This window comes from Monodon monoceros, unplaced genomic scaffold, assembly GCF_005190385.1.
Source record: "Monodon monoceros isolate NGI ecotype Baffin Bay Population unplaced genomic scaffold, NGI_Narwhal_1 Super_Scaffold_21, whole genome shotgun sequence".
NCBI classification, from domain to species: domain Eukaryota; kingdom Metazoa; phylum Chordata; class Mammalia; order Artiodactyla; family Monodontidae; genus Monodon; species Monodon monoceros.
Genome location: NW_021703778.1, coordinates 149,177,917 through 149,186,009, shown reverse-complemented (window position 1 = coordinate 149,186,009; position 8,093 = coordinate 149,177,917). Strand labels below are relative to the sequence as shown.

At 41.0% G+C, this 8,093-nt stretch overlaps 1 protein-coding gene and 1 pseudogene across 1 annotated transcript in view; one reads left to right on the top strand and one right to left on the bottom strand.

Moving 5' to 3' along the window:
• Positions 1-8,093, top strand: part of SPTLC2 (serine palmitoyltransferase long chain base subunit 2) — a 109,853-nt gene that overhangs the window by 8,457 nt on the left and 93,303 nt on the right. The gene's annotated exons all lie outside the window — the stretch shown is intronic.
• The window catches only part of LOC114905075, a 3,073-nt pseudogene continuing 2,903 nt past the window's right edge, over positions 7,924-8,093 (bottom strand).

Genomic DNA, 8,093 nt, shown 5'->3' with positions numbered 1-8,093 from the left:
TGAACCCAACAACCCTCTCTCGTGGGGATTTAAAATTTCAGTGGGGAGAGTTTGCCCTTAAGTAGACTAGCACCTGTGTTACACTCTTTACAATAGTTTATATACTTGAAAGTTCTAAATTTTTTCGTTTTAAAAACAAGTATTTCTTGAAAATTTGCATATTTTCAATAAGATTTAAAATGAACAGATGTAGTGTTTCTCTTGTAAAGTCAACATACTTTACATACTATTTTATATGAAAATATAGGAGTTGGAAAAATACCATACTTGCAGAACATTAAATGTTAATGTTTAAAGAAAATAAATTAAGAAATTAAATTAAAATAGGAAGAAAATAGGAAGAAATATGAAATAAATGAAGAAATATGAAATATTTCTTAAATTATGAAGAAAATAAATTCAGTTGACCCTTGAACAACTCAGGTCTAAACTGCACCAGTTCACTTTTATGCAGATATTATTCAATAGTAAATACTACAGTACTGCACAGTCTGTGGTTGGTTGAATCCGTGGATGTGGAGGAACCTTGGATATGGAGGGCCAACTATAAATTATACTGAGATTAACTGCAGCATTGTTCAAGGGTCAGCTTTATCTCCTGAAATTCTATAACCTGGAGATAAATACTGTAACATTTTGGTATATATCCTGCCATGTATTTATATATATGTGTGTGTGTGTGTGTATACATATAAATGTGTGTATTGTGTGTGTGTATATATATATATATATAAATGTGAGAGGGACTGGGTTACAATTTTACATAAAAGAGATCGTACTACATCTCTTTTACAGTTTTTTTCTCTTAGTATCATGAATATAATCTATCATCAGTCAGTAGAGACAAACATCATTTTTTTACAATGTATTTTTAAAAACATCATTTACCTATTTATTTGGCTTTGTTGGGTCTTCGTTGCGGCACGCGGGGTCTTCGTTGCAGCATGCGGGATCCTTTGTTGCAGCACAGGCTTCTCTCTAGTTGTGGTGCACCGGCTCCAGAGTGTGCGGGCTCTCTAGTTGCAGCATGCAAGCTCAGTAGTTGTGGCATGGGCTTAGTTGCCCTGCGGCATGTGGGATCTTAGTTCCCTGACCAGGGATCGAACCCACGTCCCCTGCACTTGAAGGCGGATTTTTAACCACTGGACCACCAGGGAAGTCCCTACAATGTATTTTCTTTTTTTTAGTTGAATGAAAGATTCTGTAAATTCTACAGTGCTTTACAATTTTCAAAAGTTTCACACAGGGGAATTCCCTGGCAGTCCAATGGCTAAGACTCTGTGCTTTCACTGCTGAGGGCACGGGTTCAATTTTTGGTCCGGGAACTAAGATCCTGCAAACTGTGCAGCATGGCCAAAAAAAGAAAAAAGTTTCACACACATGATTTCATGTAATCCCATAATAACCCTTTTTCTCCTTACCCCTATATAGCCCCTCCCCCACAAACATCATTCTTTTAAAGGGTGCATAAATTCCATAGTACAGATACATAGCGTAATTTATTTAACCAATCCTCATGCATAATGTTTAGACTTTTCTCAGTATTTCTGATATATGAGCCCTTTGTACTTCTCTTAACACTTCTGGGTTTTTTTGTTAGGATAAATGCCTAGAAATGAGATTGCTCACTCAGGAGATGTGTGTGTTTGTGTGTGTGTGTGCGCACGCATGTGTATAAAATCAGAATATCATTTTGTAAAATAAATTAAAGGAGGTTTAAAGATTAAAATTTTTTTTCTGATTTCTAAAATGCAGTGAACCACCACTTAAGTGATCCAAACCGTATCTTTTTTATTTTTTATTTTATTTATTTATTTATTATTTTTTTTTTTTTTGCGGTACGTGGGCCTCTCACTGTTGTGGCCTCTCCCGTTGCGGAGCACAGGCTCCGGACGCGCAGGCTCATCGGCCATGGCGCACGGGCCCAGCCGCTCCGCGGCATGTGGGATCTTCCCGGACCGGGGCACGAACCCGCGTCCCCTGCATCGGCAGGCGGACTCTCAACCACTGCGCCACCAGGGAAGCCCCAAACCGTATCTTTAAATGAATAAAACCACTATCTCAAAATATAATGTTACACAGAGTCAGCTTGGGCTCCTAAAATTCACAGGTGAAAATGTGTTACAAGTGTCGGTTTCCTCAAATTGATCTTTAACACAATGCAGTTCCAGTTAAAATCCTACCCTCCAAGTGTTTTTCTCTTCTCTTTTTCTCCCTCCCTCTGTCTTATTCTTTCTTGACAAATTGATTCTAAAATGCATGTGCAAAAGCAAAGGGCCAAGAAGAGCCAAGGCAGTTTTGAAGAAAAATTAGATGGGAGTAGTCATCTTTATTAGATAATAAGACTTGCCATAAAACTACAGTTATTTAGGCAGTAGATTTTGATCAGATAGTATATAAATGGAACAGAATAGAAAACCCTGAAAGAGTACACTATGAATATGGAATTTGATAGATAAGGGTGGTGGCATTTCAAATCAGTGGGGAATGGATTGCCTTTTTATTAAGTGGTGCTGAGACAAGTAGTATGGAAAAAAAAATAGATCCCAACTTCACACCACTCTGTAAAAATCAGTCCTAGGTTGTTAGATATTCATATGTGAACATCAAAAAATATAAAGCTATAGCATATAAAAGAAAATGTTTATGACCTTAGCATATAGCGTGATTACCCTAATGTCATCAAAGCACAACTTTTGCACACAATAGCATCAAAAAGAATTAAATGATTAGAAAAAATGCAACAGAAAAAGTGCAAGACTTGTACACTGAAAACTACAAAACATTTTGAAAGAAATCAAAAAAGATTTAAATAAATGCAAAGACATCCGATGTTCAGGGATTGAAAGACTTAATATTAAGATTAATCTACAAATTCAGTGCAACTCATTGAAATCCCAGCTTGTTTTTTTGGTGATATTTACAAGCTGATCATAAAATTCATATGAAAATGTAAGGGACCCAGAATAGACCAAGTCTTGAAAAAGAAGAACAAAGTTGGAGATCAGTGGAATATAATTGAGAGTCCAGAAATAAACCCTTACATTTATGGTCAGTTGATTTTTTTTTTTACAAGAGTAGATAATTCAAGGGGGGGAAGGAATGACCTTTTTAAAAAAATGGTGTGGGGGGAACTGGACGTCCACATGTAAAAGGACTAGCTTGGATCACTGCCTTATACCACATACAGAAAAATTACTCGAAATGGACCAAAGACCTAAATATAAGAGTTACAGCTATAAAATTCTTAGGAAAAAACATAGGTATAAACCTTTATAGACTTTGATCAGGCAGTGGTTTTTTGGCTATGACTCCAAAAGTATAAGCAACCAAAGTAGATAAATTGTACTAGATCAAAATTACAAGCTTGTATTTCAAAGGACACCATGAAGAAAGTGAAATGACAATCCACAGAATGAGAAAATATTTGAAAATCATATAGCAGATAAGAGACTTGTTACCTAGAATGTATAAAGCACTCTTATAACTCAACAATAAAAAGACAACCCAAGGAAGTTCCCTGGCGATCCAGTGGTTAGGACTTGGCACTTTCAATTCCATGGCCTCAGTTCAATGCCTGGTCAGGGAACTAAGGTCCCACAAGCCACCATGCAGCACGGCCAAAACAGAAAAAGACAACCCAGTGTTAAAATGGACAGAAGACTGTGATAGAAGTATCTGTTGGAGACCTCTGCTGTTCATGCTGAAGGATAATATCTTTATCGCCTCCCGTACAATTGTGGCTTTGTATGTAGGCAAAGGAAGCAGGTTATTTCCAGGGCAGCTAAGTTAATTAGTGTTAATTCTGGTTTTTTTGGCAGGGGAAACGAAACTCATATAACCATTTATCTCAATCCATGTATAGCTGATAATATGAATAGCAAAAATAGCTAATTATATGAAATAGCAAAAATGAGCACGAAGGTTGAGTTTAAAGTTAAATTCTAATTTTAAGCCACTGATAATTTTAAAACAATCAGATTAAGTTGTATTATCTCTGAAATAATTAAAAGAAAATTTGATTCATAGAAAATCTCAGGAATATGACTAAGAAATGGTAACAAATGGAAAATGTAGAGACTTGGATTCTCGTCCTGACTTTGAATCTAACTTTCTTGTGACTGGACAAATAGCTTAAATTTTCCTTGGTTTTGTCATTAGTAATGTGAAGAAGAAAAGTGAGACAACTTGAGAATTGCTTGTAATAGAAATGCTTCTCACTTTGTGTGCATTTTTCGTCCTCTGCATTTATATATAAATCCCTTTAGACAGTATCCCTTAAAATAGTTTGTTTATTCTTTTTTTTGTTTGTTTTTTTGTTGCGGTATGCGGGCCTCTCACTGTTGTGGCCTCTCCTGTTGCGGAGCACAGGCTCCGGACGCACAGGCTCAGCGGCCATGGCTCATGGGCCTAGCTGCTCTGCGGCATGTGGGATCTTCCCGGACCGGGGCACAAACCCGTGTCCCCTGCATCGGCAGGCGGACTCTCAACCACTGCGCCACCAGGGAAGCCCTCTTTATTCTTTTATCTCAAAAATCATGTTGATCTTCGCATGCTTTTTCTCTTAAAAAATGCAGAATTCTTGAACACTTGAAAAAGGACTGCTCTTATTTGTATGGTCAAATACCTTGTACAGATCTTGACATATAGATAGAAATGAAATATTTGTTGAATGAGTGAAAAGAATGAGATGATTATGATGATTTTGAGCTCTTTGGTAAAGGGGGCTCTGGGTTCCTAGGGGAGTCTTTGATGTCTGAAAATTATTTTTGCAGTTTTAGAAATGTTAAAAGACTTTAACAGGAATCTACACTTCTGGGGACATGAAATTAAAGGGAGGGATCAAGGGGTGAGAGATTTCCCAAGACTAGCAGTACTGAAATATAAGGTGACTGTAGACTACTGTATACCGTGCCTTCTTCAGTCATACTCCTATTTTCTCTCCCAGCCTCTTGGGAAAGCAGGATTTTTTGATTGATTGCTGGACACTGAATAAATGACCTGCAGAGGGCTTCCCTGGTGGCGCAGTGGTTGAGAGTCCGCCTCCCGATGCAGGGTACGCGGGTTTGTGCCCCGGTCCGGGAGGATCCCACATGCCGCAGAGCGGCTGGGCCTGTGAGCCATGGCCGCTGAGCCTGCATGTCCGGAGCCTGTGCTCCGCAACGGGAGAGGCCACAGCAGTGAGAGGCCCGTGTACCGCAAAAAAAAAAAAAAAAAAAAAACAACCTGCAGAGACTAAAGTCAATGTTATTTTTGCCTTTTGCTGTCTTAGCTATGTCAAGGGCCTGAGCACCTCCATCTAACCAGGGATTGAGCTGGGTGGGCTGGGCTGAGTTTTTTGTTGTTTTTTTTAAAAAAAAATTTATTTGTTTATTTTTGGCTGCATTGGGTCTTTGTTGCTGTGCACGGGCTTTTTCTAGTTGTAGCGAGTGGGGGCTACTCTTCATTGCAGTGCGCGGGCTTCTCATTGCGGTGGCTTCTCTTGTTGCGGAGCACGGGCTCTAGGTGCGCGGGTTTCAGTTGTTGTGGCACATGGGCTCAGTAGTTGTGGCTTGCGGGCTCTAGAGTGCAGGCTCAGTAGTTGTGCCACACGGGCTTAATTGCTCCGTGGCATGTGTGATCTTCCCGGACCAGGGATCGAACCCATGTCCCCTGTATTGGCAGGCGGATTCCTAACCACTGCATCACCAGGGAAGTCCTGGGCTGAGTTTTTAGGTAAATTCAGTTCACTCTAGTGAGTACAGTGTCTCAAGGATGAGATCCATTGTGTGTTTGTTGTAGGCCCCTCCCTCTGGTATGACTTTACCTCTTAAGCATTGTAAGACTGTGGTTGATTTCAAGTCACCTTTCTAGTCCATCTCCCCAGCTTCTCCAGCACTTAGTAAACGTCCTATGCAGAAAACTGGTCACTTATCTGAGACTCTTCATACTAACCTATATAGCTGTTATAGACTCTGTTGGTTTTTCTTTCTCTTGGTAGAGTTTCTCTGCCTCTGGCAAGTCCAGTTATGATCAGTTCCTGTTCAAACTCTGCAAATACCACGAGGAGAGAAAATGACTAGCAATATCAGCTCACCAAGGAAAGGCTTTTCCCTCTATGGAATTTTAGGTCATCTTGTTCTCTTTGCATGGAAAACAATTCTTCATTGTCTTTAAAACTACTTCTTGTTTTGAGTAATCTGTTTAGTTTTATGTAGTTTTTCTGTGAAAGTGATGGCTTGCCTCTACATATTACCTCCAGCTTGGAAGCAAAAGTCTCAATATTGTTTTCTGATTTTTTTGTTTTTGTTGCTATAAATGTGACATTTAAATAAACAAGATGGAAATGATTTCTTTGTGAAGTCTGGAGATAGTCAGGTAGTCCTGGGCAGGTAGGTTATGAGGTATCTTCTCTGTTGTCTTGCAGTCTTTGAGGATGTTGTCTTCAGTTAGCATCTTCAACCACATCTATGTTCTAGGCCACAGGCAGAAGGAAAGAGAAGTGAGGGAAAGCAATTGCTGTTTTAAAGGATGTAATCCAGCCGTGGTACTCATCATTTCTATTCACTTCCTATTGGCCCAAATTCCTCACATGGTTACCTTTTGCTGCAAGAGAGATTGGGAATGTGGACTGTAGCTGGGTAGCCTTGTACCCAGCTAAAACTGAGAGAGTCTATTACCAATGGGAACTTACGGAGAATATATACAAGGGGCGAGTTAGCTGTCTCTTCCACAGTACGGTATGAGGAAAAGCTCTAACTAGGGGTTTGGTTTTTTTTTTCCTGAACAGTCAATTTTCTTAAACATTTTTTTTTACATTTTATTTTATTTTTTTGGCTGCTTCGTATGGCTTCCAGGATCTTAGTTCCCCGACCGGGGATTGAACCCAGGCCCACGGCAGTGAAAACGTGGAGTCCCAACCACTGGACCGCCAGGGAATTCCCTACATCTTAGTTTATTTCTTTGCAAATTAAAGGTGCATTGAAAAATAAACTAATGAAGAGAAATGAGAGGTCCAGAGCAGGGGTATCCCAGGCTGGGAGCAGGCAAGCCTGGCCACCATTGAGCCTAGCCCTTGTCCTGCCGCAGCCGGGTCAGGTTGGGAGATAACCGTCAGCCACTCTGTCAGTATGAAAGCCTGAGTGGTGTCCTGGCAGGAGAGACTAGCCACCTCTGCCTCTCTCCCCAGCAACCCCCAGCTTGGAGAGCAGTGTTTCCAGCAGGAGCTCAGAGTGGGATGCGGGCTGGCTCTGTGAGGTACTGCAGGTTGATGGCCAGGCTCCCTACAGAACCATCCAGTGCTGGGGCCTCTCCAGCTGCAAAGGAGGCTGATACCTCTCCCAGGTGTTAATACACTTTACAACTCTGTTCCCAAGCTCATTCATCTCTGATAATGTTCCTCTGTCCACCAAGCGATCACCAATCATTGCAGGAGAGAGAAAGAACAGTGGAAGCAGAGCAGGAAAGCTAGTCAACCACCCTTAGTGACTCTTGAGTTGGCTATTGACTTCCAGGCCCTAGAAGACTGAACCCTTTTCTGTCTACTGTGTATGGTCTATACCTGACTCTTGTGCACCTCTATGTATGTTTATCCCTAATAGAGGAAGTTGTTAATTACACTGAGATGAATTAGCAGCCCCTCCCCCTGGGATCCCTACTCCTTCCCACCTGCCCTTCTCTTCTTGGAGGCTGGTCCAAAGGGACACATAACATTGTGAGGGTCTGGGTGGCTCCAAATCCTCCAACACCAAATCATATACAGTGAACTGAAAAACTACATTCATTACGACAGGATTAATTAGAAAAAGGAGGGTAAAGTGAGGGGGTAGGGGCACCTTCCAACAGCAGGATGTGATAGAGTGGTAGGATACTTGAGCCCAGAAAAAAGGTGTCTCCTTATAACCTCCCCCTTCCTTCAAAGAGACTGAGGTCAGCTTACATGACTTATAAGATATGGAACTGTCCCAATTTCTCTGCTGTCCTGGGGTATCTTCTGGAAGCTGGCCTGGAGCCTATGCTGTTTACCCACTTACTATAGCTTGGTAGCTGCCAAATCTCCTTGTGCACATGACAGACAGGGTCCACATCGGATTCTCCCCCGCTCAGGCTCTTGT